The 14379-nt window shown below is 36.6% G+C and overlaps 1 pseudogene; it reads right to left on the bottom strand.

Annotated features, from left to right (window-relative positions):
- Window positions 1-10995: 10995 nt before the first annotated feature.
- The window catches only part of LOC112807468 (ATP synthase peripheral stalk subunit F6, mitochondrial-like), a 45329-nt pseudogene continuing 41945 nt past the window's right edge, over window positions 10996-14379 (bottom strand).

Here is a 14379-nt window from a genome sequence, read left to right as displayed (position 1 = left end):
TGCCGTTCTCATTGATCGGTAAACTTGGTCTTGCCTGGCTGTTCTTGCTGATCTTCTGGGGGAGGGTTCTGTTGCCATGGTTCCCAAATGTCTTTGCGGGAGGCGGAATTGCCCCGCCCTTTCCTGTCCGGGCAAGTAATTTGCTCCGGTTTGTTCTCGGGAGCTTTTGTTCCTTGCAAGCTTTTGGTACAGCTTTGGAGGACGAGGGAGAAAATGGCGGCCTCCCAATCTCTGCCCCTGAGGAGCCGAGAACTCAGGGCCCCACTCCTCAGCGAGCCCCCAGAGAAAGACAGTCAATCACTCCTGTCTCCCCATCTCCAGCCACACTCCTTGCTCACCCAGCCTGTGACCGAGCATTTTTATCTCTGGCACATGACCCCATGTGGAGTCTCCAAACCCAGCAGATCCCCTGGTGCGCTCCCATGCCACTCCTCCCCGGGGGAGGAAGGGGAGTCTCCCCGGATCTGCCACTTGTTGGGTCCCTGCTGCAGGAGCAGTGGCCCAACTGTGCTGCGGATCACAGTTTATGGCAATCCCGAGCTGCAAGCCTGCTCCTCTGCTCCTTCTCTGCAGCTGGCTTCCCCGCTCCGATACCTGGAGCTCTGGCGCACTCAGGCACCCCCGGTCTTTCTGTGACCCCGAGGGTCCTGAGACCACATTCTCCCGCGATGGCTCCCCCCCCATCCCCCCCCCCCCCGCTTAGCCACTGGAGCGACGTCCCTCAGTGGAGCTGACTTCTAACAGTTCCAATTTTGTGCTCCGCGGCTCTATCACTTGCCAGAAACAGCCGACAGAGGCCCCTTCCTCCACTGTCTATCCTCCTGAGTATCACCTCAGATTTACTTCTCCACACGTCCTACCCTCCAGAAAGTGGTTGCTTTTCTGTTCAGAGAGTTGTTGCTACTCTTTTCTTTGATCTCCTATTGAGTTTATAAGTGTTTGGAATGGTTTGATTCCTATCCAGCTGAATTCCTGGGACCAGAAGAAATTTAGATCTCCTACTCCTCCACCATCTTGCTCCTCCACACCACCCATGCTCTTTAAAATGAAGAATTGCAGGGTTAGCCTTGTACAAATTATTTAGGTCAACCTTTCCCAAAGTCTTTTCCAGCCCATGTTAATTAGGTCCCAATCTCTGCCACTTACTGTTTGACCTCCTTCAATTGTTTAAACTCTCTCAGCCCCTAGAGTTTTTTCATCTAATAAAAAGTGTTGATACAACTTATTTTGCTGAGAGGCTGCGAGTTTTACAGATGATAGGCCTAGCATACAATGGGCATTTGATAATTGGTGCTGTTATGTCTACTCAATTTTTCATTGACTTAATCCAGCATAAAATAGTCAAATCAACCAATAGATACTGAGCACCACCTTGACGGAGCCTTATGCAGAATGACCTGTTGTTAACTATCTATTCTTTAATTCAAAAGCCAGGCAATTAAATCCAAGTGCCAACAATATGTAGTCATGTGTACAAATACAATATGCCTATATGTGTTCACTTAAAGAAATGTGTTATCCTTCCCAAATTTCTCTTCTATGGCACAATATTTGAGGCCTGCAGGGATGATTTATTATGGTCGGACAACACCAGGTCTTGGAAACTGAATAGCTGGAGGAAGATTAAGAGGGAAGACGGAACCATTTGACAGTATAATTACACACACAACTTTTAATGTTATTGTGTATGTATCAAAGATATTGTATCAAAATTTAAAGAGATAAATATTTTAAATTTAGAAAATGAGAACACTTTCTGCTGGTAGAAAAGAAAAAAAGGAATTTAACAATATGCCATTCAAACTTGCTTTAAATTATTATGTTATTTCAGATCTACAAGATAAACAGTCCACACCACAGAACAGGGCATGGGCTATAATTTAATAAACACATGTCCCACAAGAGTGATGAAGAATATGGCCAAAGGCTGAAATTGGATGCATACATGATCTGGGGGTGTAACTTCATTTGTAAAATGAATCACAGTCTAAACTTGGACTCGGTTGACTTATTGAAATCATACTTTTGCATGAAATGTTGTTTTTCCTATAGGGGCACTTTTCCCAGCTTATTTTTAGTTATGAGTTCTTTTGAACAAAGCACTCCAGTGTTCACCAGGGGCCAGCTAAGGACACTTTTTAGGACTTTTCTCTCCATATTTGACTCTCTTTGACCCACCTCCAAAGCTTCCTTAGCCTTCCTGACTCTAACTCCCTCACTTTCACTTCTTTCAAATAAACTGCAGAAAACAAACATGGGAGTTTTTGAAATTTATGTCCATGGATTCTGTAATCACTCTTTTCCCCCAAGAAGCAGGAGGCAGTGTAGTATGGCAGAAAAAATACAGGAGCAGGCTAATAGGAAAGTAGGGCTCTAAGTTTGGCACTGCCATTAATGATCTGAGGACCTTGGGCAAGTCACTGTATTGGACTTGGCCTCAGCTGTTTTTGTTTATTTGTTTGTTTGTTTTTATCCATACAGAGTAGAATGAACCACAGAATCTTAAACCAAGGAATTCAACTATGACATCCTATGATCTAAGTTTTCTGCCTTCACTCAGTCCCTGAAAGCCATTGAGCTAGTTCTTTCCCCATTCCCACTATTTATCACCTATATGATCATAGACAAATTCATTAGTCTTTTGCAAGATCAGTTTCCATATTTATAAAACAGGCAGGTAATAGTATTTTTCTGAAAAAGTTGCTGTAATGATTAATTGAGATTATCTAAAGCCAATTTAGCAGGATGGCTGCCACAAAGTAGGTATTCAATAAATGTCATCTATTATTTGGCTTTCAAGAAGTACAGTTTTGATTAATTTTGATAAGAAGGCAATAGATGTTGGAAGTTATTCAGAAGACATTGTTTCTAGCAATCTTATTTTTCATGTCAGCTTTCCTGTTTGAGTCCCACCCGACCTTCTTCTATTTAAAGGAAGCCAGGGAGAGAACAGTCTATCCCATCACAGGGCCATTATATAATAGTGGCACTCCACTTTCTGGGGACATATTTCGTGGTTTTCTCTTGCTGAGAACCATTTAGCTTCCTTTCTTTTGTATTGTCTTTTTCAATCCTAGGTTCAAAGGGTGAGAGTCTTGAGACAGACATCATCTTGGATTAAATTCTGGAGTTAAATTAACATAAAGTGATGGGTATTCTAGCATAATGATTTCAGATAGAGGCTCTGGGTTTGACTCTTGTCTCTGCTAACACCTGCTGTGTGTAAACTGGGCAAGTAACTTCAACTCTTCCTTCCTTATTCTCTACATCTGTTGAATGCAGATAGGAGCACATATCTCCTAGGGTTGATGGGAAAAAGAAATGCATTACTAATTAGGACAATGCTAGCACATATTAAGCACTATTTATTTTGTAGCTATTATTTCTAATTGTCAGATTTCCTAGAGAGAGAGAAGGTATGAGCAAATGAGCTCCAGATATATGAACCATTTTTTTTTCAAGATTATACACCTGGTAGACCAGAGTGGAAAGACAGATTAAAGAAGAATGGTGTTTAGATATATTGGGTGTGAAAAGGACATAGCACAGTTCTACATAAAATAGAAGTGAAGAAAAATGGATCAGATGAAGAACATTTTACTGTTTCCCAAAGTGCCTACTACATGCCAGTTGTGTTCATAAATTATCTCATTTAGTCCTTATAGCTGCCCTTCCTGAAGCATCACCAACCTCATTTTACTGACAAGTAAATTGAGGTCCAGAGAGGTTAGTGGTTGGCCCAAATTCACACTGTAAGTGATAGAGCTGGGATTTGAATCTGTATTTGACTGACTTCAGAATCCATTTTATTTATTCAGGATGTCACGTTGCCTTGCAGTTGGGATGAAGGTAAGGGGCAGGGAACAATCTGAGGAGTAAGGAAGGTATGTCTGAGAAATTTATTTATTTATGTGTTTCAAAATTATATTATTTATGTGTATTAAAAGTTTACCTATGTCATTTTACACTCTCAGAGATCTATTTTTAAGAGCCTCAGATGTACTGATACCAACTCTCAAGATACTTCCCCATGAAGGAAACTTTTAAAAGAATGTTGGAAGCTGGGTAATATTTTTTCCTTGCTTGATAGTAAAGACTCTCTTTTTCAGGTGGAGAGAGGTGAAAGAACATTGGCTGCTAGAAGCTGACCAGTCTTACATAATTTTTTAAAAAGTTATAGCTATTCTTAGGTGAATATTAATTCAAGGCATAGCAAAATTTTGCAAGGTGGTATGCCAAAACTACTCATAGATGCTCTGGAAATAGTTAAGGAGCTCCAAATTGGTCATTTTTCTCCAAAGCAGTGTCTTATTTATCTTCTTTTTTTTAAAGCTGAAAATTTAACAAACCCAACTATTATTGAAATGTGGAGATTTTCTTTCTTGCTGGAGTGATTATTCTTGAAAGAAAATGAGTCTTTTAAGAGTGAGACTATAAAAATGGTGAAAGAAGGAAAAAAATCATCAGAAAAACTTATTGAAAAACTCTAAAAAGATCAGAGAGTCACTTTCTGGTCTGGCTACAGCAATGTTTTTATTATGAGTTTGACATCTGACCTTACTGTCCTTAACCAAAGATGTTCAACTTTTTATTGTATTAATTTCAAATTTATATGTGCATAAAGAAGTAACCTACTTTCTCAGGAACATGTTCCATTATATATTATAAATAACACACTGAATCCATTATTTTCAAGCATATTTTTGTTCCCTCACTTCAGTTCATTTTGAGTATCAAACCAAAAGATGGTCCCTTGGAACAACACAGAACTTTTTATTTTTCTTTTAATAAAACCACTCTTCTTTTTTATCACACTTTCATTAAACATTTTATGAATGTACTAAAAAATATTGAGGCCAACATTAAAATGCTCTACTCTCACAGCAGAATTATGTGCTTTTCCTTCTTTTCACTGTGCGAGGCATGGAACATTCCAGCCAGGCTGTGACATGTGGCCTCTATGTGCCCCTGAAGGTCTAAGTGTGGACTCCAGTGAGAAAAATACCAATGCTGATTGAAATACTATAATGGCTTTTTCTGTGAAGTATTCTTTAAACTTTATTTATTTGTTTAATTCATCTGGCTAATATTTATCAAGGGCTTGCCACATGCCAGACACTGTTATAGACATGATAGAACAATGAGCAAATAAGTTACAAATCCCTGCCCACAAAGCTCACATCGTAGAAAGTAAGTAAGTAAAATACACAATTTATTTGAAGGTCATGGTTGGTATAGAGAATATGCAGGGAAAGGGATCAGAGAGTGTTGGATGGTATTGGGGATTGCTCTGTACAAGGATTAATAGAAATAATGACGATGGGTACCATTGTCCACTCATCTCAGGTGGAAATCCTTCAGCCAGTGACTATTAAATGCAGTATTTGAAGCAAGTGTTTTAGAGATTCTCTTAACAGATTAAGATAATTTCCTTCTTTTCCTAATGTACTAAGATTGTCATAAATGGGTATTAATTTTTTTATCAGTCACTGCATTTTTTTGATTAATCATGATTTTTCTCTTATTCTGTGAACATAGTGAATTATATTAAGTGGTCAAGGTGAACCAACCTTATATTTGTAGAACACTTCTACCTTAGTTTTGATTTAGTGACTAATAATTTTAAGACACACATCTAAATTCTTGAGAGAAAGTGATTTTATTTTCTTGGAATGCCCTTGTCAGGTTTTGTGTCAAAGTTATGACAAGCTCATAAAATGAGTTTCTAAGTTTACATTTTCTATTTTTTTGGAAGGGTTTGTGTAAGATTTGTGTTATCTTTGCTTTAAATAGTTGGAAAAATTCAACAGGGAAATCTGTGTATAGTGTTCTCTTGCAAGTTTTCTAATTACAGAACCAAATTCTTTGGCAGATATAGGACTATTCAGATTTCTTATCTCTTCTTGGTCAGATCTGGCGATTTGTGTTTTTCAAGGAATGTGTGCATTGTATCTAAATTTTCAAATTTATTAGAATACTGTTGTTTACAATATCTTCTTAACTTTTTAAGGCCTGTAGGATTTGAAGTTATAAGCCCCCTATTGTTTCTATATTGGCAATTTGTGACTTCTCTCTACTATTGATACTCAGTTTATTTAAGGAATAATTCTAAAAATTTACTTTTGTCTTTTTACATTACATTGTGTTATTTCTTCCTTGTACTATTTCCTTCTTTAAATTTATTTAGCTTTAATTTGTTCTTCTTTTTGCAAGTTCTGAGATGAATAATTAGAGACCTGACTTTCAGCTTCTTTTCTTTCCTAATATTTATTTATTCTTAAGACTATCATTTTTCCTCAAAGCAGCCATAGCTGCATCACCCAAGTTTTGACATACCGTAGTTTCATGCCATTTGGTTCAAAATAGTTTTTATTTCATTGTGATTCATTGTTTGATATGTGTGTTTTTACAAGTGTATTGGTTACTTTGCATATTTGTAGATTTTTTCATGTTGTCTTTTGGGGATTAATTTTAGCTTTATTCCACTCTAGTCTGGCAATCTATTCTATGTGACATCAACCTTTTTTTATTTTTAATTTAATTTAATTGTATTATGTGTTTTTTTAAAGATTTTATTTATTTATTTGAGAGAGAGAGAATGAGAGGGAGAGAGAGAGAGAGTGCACATGAGAGGGGGGAGGGTCAGAGGGAGAAGCAGACTCCAGGGATTCCAGGATCATGACCTGAGCTGAAGGCAGTCGCTTAAACCAACTGAGCCACCCGGGCATCCCTGTATTATGTTATGTTAATCACCATACAATACATCATTAGTTTTTGATGTAGTAATCCATGATTCATTGTTTTTGTCTAACACCCAGTGCTCCATGCTGTACATGCCCTCCTAATACCCATCACTGGGCCAACCCATCCCCTTACACTCCTCCCCTCCAAAACCTTCAGTCTGTTTCTTGGAGTCCATAGTCTCTCATGGTTTGTCTTCCCCTCCGATTTCCCCTCCTTCATTTTTCCCTTCCTTCCCCTAATGTCCTCCATGCTATTCTTTATGTTCCACAAATAAGTGAAACCATATGATAATTGACTTTCTCTGCTTGACTTATTTCACTTAGCATAATCTCCTCCAGTCCCATCCATGTTGAGTATTCATCCTTTCTGATGGCTGAGTAATATTCCATTGTATATAGGGACCACATCTTCTTTATCCATTCATCTGTTGAAGGGCATCTTGGCTCTTTCCACAGTTTGGCTATTGCGGACATTGCTGCTATGAACATTGGGGTACGTATGGCTCTTCTTTTCCCTCAATCTTTTGAAAATTTGTTAAGATTTGCTTTATGGTCCAGTGTCTTGTTAATTTTGGTAAATGTTCTCTATTCTTTTGAAAAAAAAGCAGTCTTTGAATGCAGAGTTCTATAGAGGTCAAGCATATTAATCATGTGGTTCATATCATTATATTCTTATTGTGTTTTTTTGTTGTTTTAGTCTACTTATTGTTTTAGTCTACTGTATTAGAGAAAGTTGTGTTAAAACTTTCACCTATAATTGTTGATTTTTCTCTCACTTTATTTCTGTCAACTTTTTTTCAATATATTTTGGGGATATTTTATTAAGGGCATATACTTTGTTTTTATTCAATTTCCTATTAATAGACCATTTTATAATTATGAAACAAATCCCAGTTTTATCTCTAGCTATACTTCCAGCCTGTTTTCCAATAGTGACATAACTATCCCAGCTTTGTTTTGATTCATTTTGCATTGTGTATTTCCCCATTATTTTATTTTCCTTATATTTATTTCCTTATATTTAAAGTACATCCCTTTAAGTGGTCTGTGTTTTTTTTTTTTAATCCTATTTGGTGATTAAAAAAATTACAGTGTTCAGTATGCTTACATTTTGTGCTATTAGTATGTTTGGATTTAAATTTGTTCTCTAATTTGTCATCTACTTGTCCCTCCCTTTTCTTTCCTTTCTTGGTTTCTTTTGAAGCACTAGTTACTATTTTTATCATAACTTTTTATTATTCCTTTTTGTTATTCTTTCAGTGGCTACTCTAAGACATCACTGTAAATATCTTTGACATATTAAATTTCAATTTAAATTATTTTTGCCACTACCCAAGACATGTAAGGGTCTTAGAACACTTTAATACCCTTTTTCCTTCTTTCTTTTGTGCTTTTGTTGTCATGTATTTTAATCCTATGTGTGTGTGTGTGTATATTAGCTCTACAAGACATTATGGGTATTCTTGTATATGGTCAATATTCATCTAGGTTTTCCCTGTATGTTTATCTTTTTTCCTTGTTCTTCATTTCTTCCAGCATTTCAGTGCATCCATCAGGGATCATCTCACTTTGGACTAAAGAAGGGTTTTCCTGTATTTCCTTCAGTGTGATAAAATCTCCATTTTGGTCTGAGAGCATCTCATTTTTCTTTTCCCTTTTGAAGGATTACCATCAGACAAACAAATCGAAGTTGGAATATTTTCCATTTTTTCTTTTCTTTTGCAATTTGAAAATATAATCCCATTATCTTCTGGCTTCATATGTTTCTGTTGAGACTTTAGCTACTATCTTACTCCTGTCCCTTTTTTTTTTTTCTTGGAAAGCTCCTGAAATACCTCAGTATGGTTGTTTCTTCGTCGGTAGTGTTTGTAGCACTTCCTCAACCTAGGACTTGGTATATTTTCATCCATTTGGGAGGTTCTCAGCCCTTATCTTTTTGAGTATTACTTTTACCTTCTTCTCCTTCTTCTCCTAGGATTCCAATTATACATGTACTCTACCTTTTACCATGTCCTATATGTCTACCACACTTTTAAAAATGTGGTATTCACTATTTCTCTCCCTCTGATTCAGCTTGAATATTTTATTCTGACACAAATTTTAGTTTAGTAATATTTTCTTTAGTTCTATCTAATCTGCTCTTGAAGCTGTCTATTAAGATGTAATTTCAATTATATTTTTCAATTCTGTAGTTCCCATTTGATTCCTTTTTATAGTTTCCATTTCTCTTCTGAAATCTTTCTTTTTGTCTTTTTATTTTTTGAATTATATTAATCGCATATATTTTAATATCCAAGTCTGATGATAATATCTGGATCTTGTATAGGTCTGTGTCTGTTTTCTTCTTTTTGTCTTGGATTTGGGGCATTTATTCTTGTCTCTTGGATATTGGCTAATTTTTTACTGAATCCTGTACACAGTGTATGAAAATTTGTAAAGTGTTATCTTCCTCCAAAAAGGATTTACTTTTTCTACTGGAAGGCATTTAGTGTTGGGCAGATTGTCTTAATTGAATCTTGGATAGAGTCAATTAGAGGTGGGCTTTATTCTATGTGAGGGATGGTGAATTTCTAAAATATAGTCATTTGTGATCCCAGCTGAAAGTATAGATTATTTACTAAGGCCTCTCCTTGATAGACTCTGAATTCCAATTTCTTACCCCGAGTCCCACTACGACTTCCAGAAGCTTTGTAAAGTCTCTTCAAAACTGACAAATGCTGCACAGGCAAAGGACATTAATGTTAAGTTTACCTAGGAGCTTCACTTTACTCTGGGATCTTGTCTCTTGAGGTCTTTGCTAATTTGGTAAGCTTTCTGATACCTTAAAACAAATGGTTTGAGACATTTTCTCCATTTTATAATTGTCCTTGGCAGGGGTGTTGGCCTGAATAAGCTTACCTACCATTACTGGTAGAAATCTCTTACCATAGCATTTTGTTTTTCTCTGATATGCTAACAGTATTTTCTATTTCCTTCTCTGTTTAATTCCTTTTAATCATCTTTGACTTTGTCTTCCTTGTTTCAGATCTATTTTATTGAGATTCTGTCTTAGGGTGTTTTTATTCCTTTAGCCTTACTCTTCTAGTGAATTCATTTGCACAAATAAGTCTCAAATCTATTTCTGTAAGGCATGCTTTTTGTTTGATCACTCTACATGTTTACCTACTTTTCTCTTAAAAACAGTGCATTGATTAAGAGTAGGGGCATTGGAATCATATGAGCTGGAGTCAAATCTTGATTTCATAAATTACCAGCTGTGTCTCTTTGGTCAAGCTATTCAGTCTCTTTGAATCTCAGCTTCTCCATAAAAAATATGGAAATGATATGAATATGACTATTATGAGGATTAAATAAGACCATATATATATAAATATAAATATATATAAATGCTTGATGTATATAAAAATGCCTGACATAAGCCTGACACAAGGTAAGCACTTAAAAATGTTAGCTATTATTATTCTAAATACCTACTAAAAGGACATACAGAGGTAGGTATTTGGAGTTCTAAAATACAATATCTATCTTTAGTATAATATCTCCCATTCCTACTGGAGATATTTCCATTAACATGTCTCAATAATTCTTAAGCTAAATATGTCAAAACTGAAATATGTGCTTTCTTGACACAGAATCAATCATTCCTGATATTACCAGTGACACCTCTATATATTCAGCTCTCTGAAGTACCAAACAGAATAATTTTACACTTTCCCCAACCTTCTGTTGTGTCTATCATCATCTCTAGCCAATTATTTTTCTCTAATAATTCTGCTTCTTCCTTTTCTTTCTTCTTCCTACACTTTTATTCTACTACCAGGCCTCTGTCACTCAGTGCAAAGGTAACCTTACCTAGTTTTTCTTAATCATCCAGGCATTTGCCCACTCACCTGTTATATCCTGCACCTGAGTATTAGAATTATCCTGTAACACAATTCCATCACTTACTCCCTTGCTTAGCTTTACACAATTTCTCTCTACTGTCAATGATATCAAATCCCAAATCTTTAGGTTGGCATGTAAAATACTTTAAAGGCTTACCCAGTGGTTCTCTTCATTCCCATATCACCAAGATTAGTTCTCATAAATGAGAAAGAAAAATCTGAAGATGGTAATAAAATCTAATCTGAGCATACCTAGCACCTAAATCTTAGTCTCTAATCGCTGTTCTTCAATAGAAGGAATCATATCTTTTTTTTTTCACACCCAACATCACCAAATAATTTATTTGGAATCAGAATTAAAAGAACACTTGACAGCTGAGAAATGTATGTTTATTCTGATACAGTTGTACACCTAATCTAGGACAAATTACCAAATAAATTTTACATTCTTTCTTCAGGACTGGGGTTTTTCAATGACTTCAAATTTAGGATCTTCAAATTTGAAGTCCAGCAACGTATTCATGCCTGCTTTACCATACATTTGCTTAAGCTTAAAAAGCTCCCTCTTTAGGTCTTGCTGGTACTCTGGGCCAGTATCAATGGGTCCTCCAGATGCCTGTCACTTAGTTCTGTAGTCTCTAATCTTGTCCACGAAGAGTTTCTGTACAGGATCAAGTTCCTTATTAAATGCCACTTCTGTAACACCAATGTTCCTCCTCAAATGAACTGAGACTGCAGACCGAATGAGAGAGGAGAACCTGAAGAGCCTCTGAAGAATCATGGTGACTTTGTTACTTGCACTCAGTCCCGAGCTGCCAGAGCCTCCATGGCTGCCACCATTCTCAGGAATCATATCTTCTTGAAGAAGTATTTGATTCCAGGGCTAGGGCAAGAAATATACAAGATGAACCTAGAATAGCATGTTATGCCAGAAAACAAGGAAATTATTTAAATAAATGAACGTTGTCAAAAGAATACAGGATCCAACCTGAGGGATCTCCCAGTGGTCAAAGGTGGAATAATTCAAGCCACAAAATTAATAATAATAATAATAATATTGGATTTAACCCATGGAATAAACCAATATCCATAATCCATGCGTATATACATAAATAAATAAGTAAAGGAGAAAAGACAGCTCTTTCTCACAATGGTATTCCAATCAACAAATCTAGAAGAAAAGAGAGAAATAGAGAACCATCATTAGGCAAACACTGCACCAATAATGTCAGACAAGATCTACCAATGGATACTAAAATTAGGGGGCAATTATTTGAGAAAAATAATTGCCTAGTCTCAAGCAATCTCCCCCACCCCCAAATACTTATTAACTACAAAGGAAAAGATAGTAATTTTACAGTGGGTAAACCTAGCAGACACCAGTAATAAGATACGTTGATATTTTCAACCTCGAGATATGGTGCACTGAGGACAGAAACATCATTGTTGTGATACTCTAGACAAAAATGTATAGCCTCATTCCATTATGGGAAAATACTGAACAAATGCAAATTGGGAGATAGTCTACAAAAATAACAGATCGGTAGTTTTCAAAAGTGTCAAAACCATGAAAGACCAGGAAAGACCAGAGGACTGTGATGGACAAGAGGAGCCTAAGGAGAAATGGCAGCTAAGTGCAATATGGGATCCTGGATAGGGTCCTGGAGCAGAAAAAGAACACTAATGGGAAAATTGGAATTTTAAATAAGACCTAAAGTCTCGTTAGTTATATTGTGCCAATGTTAATTGCTTGTTCTTGAACATTGTTGTGTAAGATGTTAACAACCAGGGAAAGGAAGTTGAGGCGTACAAGAGAACTCTTCTTACTGTTTTTGTAACTTGTTTGTAAGTTTAAAGTTACTTCAAAGGTTAAAAAAAAAAAGCTGATCTATCTCTGGTCTTCCCCATGATACCTGCCTTTGTGCTTGTGCTGTTCTCTAAGAATGTACTTATCTCTCTTTGTCCATCTCTTCAGAGCCAACATCCACCTTTGTGCGGTTTCTTTATTTTATTTATTTATTTATTTATTTTTAAAGATTTTATTTATTTATTTGAGAGAGAGAGAATGAGAGAGAGAGGGCACATCAGAGGGGATAGGGTCAGAGGGAGAAGCAGACTCCCTGCCGAGCAGGGAGCCCGATGCGGGACTCGATCCTGGGACTCCAGGATCATGACCTGAGCCAAAGGCAGTCGCTTAACCAACTGAGCCACCCAGGTGCCCCGTGCAGTTTCTTTAAATACAGTACACATAATGGTTAGCACATCAATTTCAGTGTCAGACCGACTTGGGTTTAAATCCTGACCCAGTTAGCTGGGTGACATTAGGTATGTTGTCTTGGCTTTCTAGTACTTGGTTTCCTCATCTTTATTTTTTAAATGGGAGCAAAACCAATGCTTTGTTAAAAGGTGTTGTGAAGATAAAATGAGATACTGCTTGGGCAGGGCTAAAGCATAGAGGCTTGCACACAGTAGTATTCAAGAGGAGTTACGACTTTTAGAGCACATGTAATTTCCTTAAAACTGGTCTCTGATTAATTTGTAAATCGTCTCTTACTCTGTGTTCCCTAAGTATACACCAATTTAATTCATACCATTTAAATTTGTATTTGATATTTAATAAGCTGCTCTTAAGTTTAGATAATTTTCTCAATTAAATTATAAAATCATTTGATGCAGTCTTCTACTTCTTTTATTGTGCCCCAACTGCCTCATTCAGTATTCTGCACATGACACAAGATGAATGTTCACTGGCTGATGATTATAAGTTGGCAACACGGTATTCTTTCAGCCTCCTAATGAACTGAAGCTTTCATACATTGATAATATTTAATAAACTGAAAATTCTGCAACTTTGCATATTGGCAAAAATATTCAAATATTGCACTAATTTCTACATTCTGAATTGAATTTCCCATGCTGCTGCAGTCACACTGCGGGGAAATGTCTAAGAAGTAAGATAGGACTGCTTGGGTGGCTCAGTTGGTTAAGTGTCTCAGGTCATGATTTTGGCTTAGGTCATGATCCCAGGGTCATGGGATTGAGCTCCATGTCAGACTCCCCACTTGGTGGGAAATCTGTTTGAGATTCTCCCTCTCCCTCTGCCCCCCCCATCTCTCTCTCTCTCTCTCATTCACTCACCTTCTCAAATAGATAAATAAATCTTTTAAAAAAAGTATATAAAACATTATAAGAATATGCTATCATATCACAGTTTGGAATGCTGGTGACACAAAAGTTCTCCATCAGAATTCATTGTGACATCTTCAGTCTTAGCAACTTCAAGTCTGCTCTCTTCACTTATGAGTGAATGGTCATGATAATGAACCAAAAAAATGCGTAAGTGATTTTTTTTTAACCAGGTACTGATGAAAAAATCTTCTATTCCAAGAAGAAAAATCTTCTATTCCAAAAACAATTTCATTGGTTTGTGGGAGGAAGGTCTTCTAGCTTGAGATGCAAGTTGCATGCTTGAATTTGACAATGATTGCTCTTAGAACTCTAGGGAATTCAGAAGATGGCTCAGCTGGCTGAGATCCAGAGTGCTTGGCCAACAGGGTGGGTTTTTGCTTTAGGCTGGATGGATTTCCATCTTCATTCCATGACTCACTAGCTAGCTTTTAAAAGCCTTAGATGTGTGTGTGTGGTTTTTTCTTTAATCTCTGCCTCAGTTTCTTTATCTCTAAAATGAAGATAATAGAAACTACTTCATCAGGTCATTGCGAACATTAAATAAAATAATGTATATAAAATAT

This window comes from Callorhinus ursinus, unplaced genomic scaffold (genome assembly GCF_003265705.2).
Source record: "Callorhinus ursinus isolate GAN/ISIS: 27379988/994484 unplaced genomic scaffold, GSC_fseal_2.0 scaffold69, whole genome shotgun sequence".
NCBI lineage: Eukaryota > Metazoa > Chordata > Mammalia > Carnivora > Otariidae > Callorhinus > Callorhinus ursinus.
The sequence above is the reverse complement of the archived record's forward strand: the minus strand, read 5'-3'. Positions and strand labels throughout refer to the sequence as shown.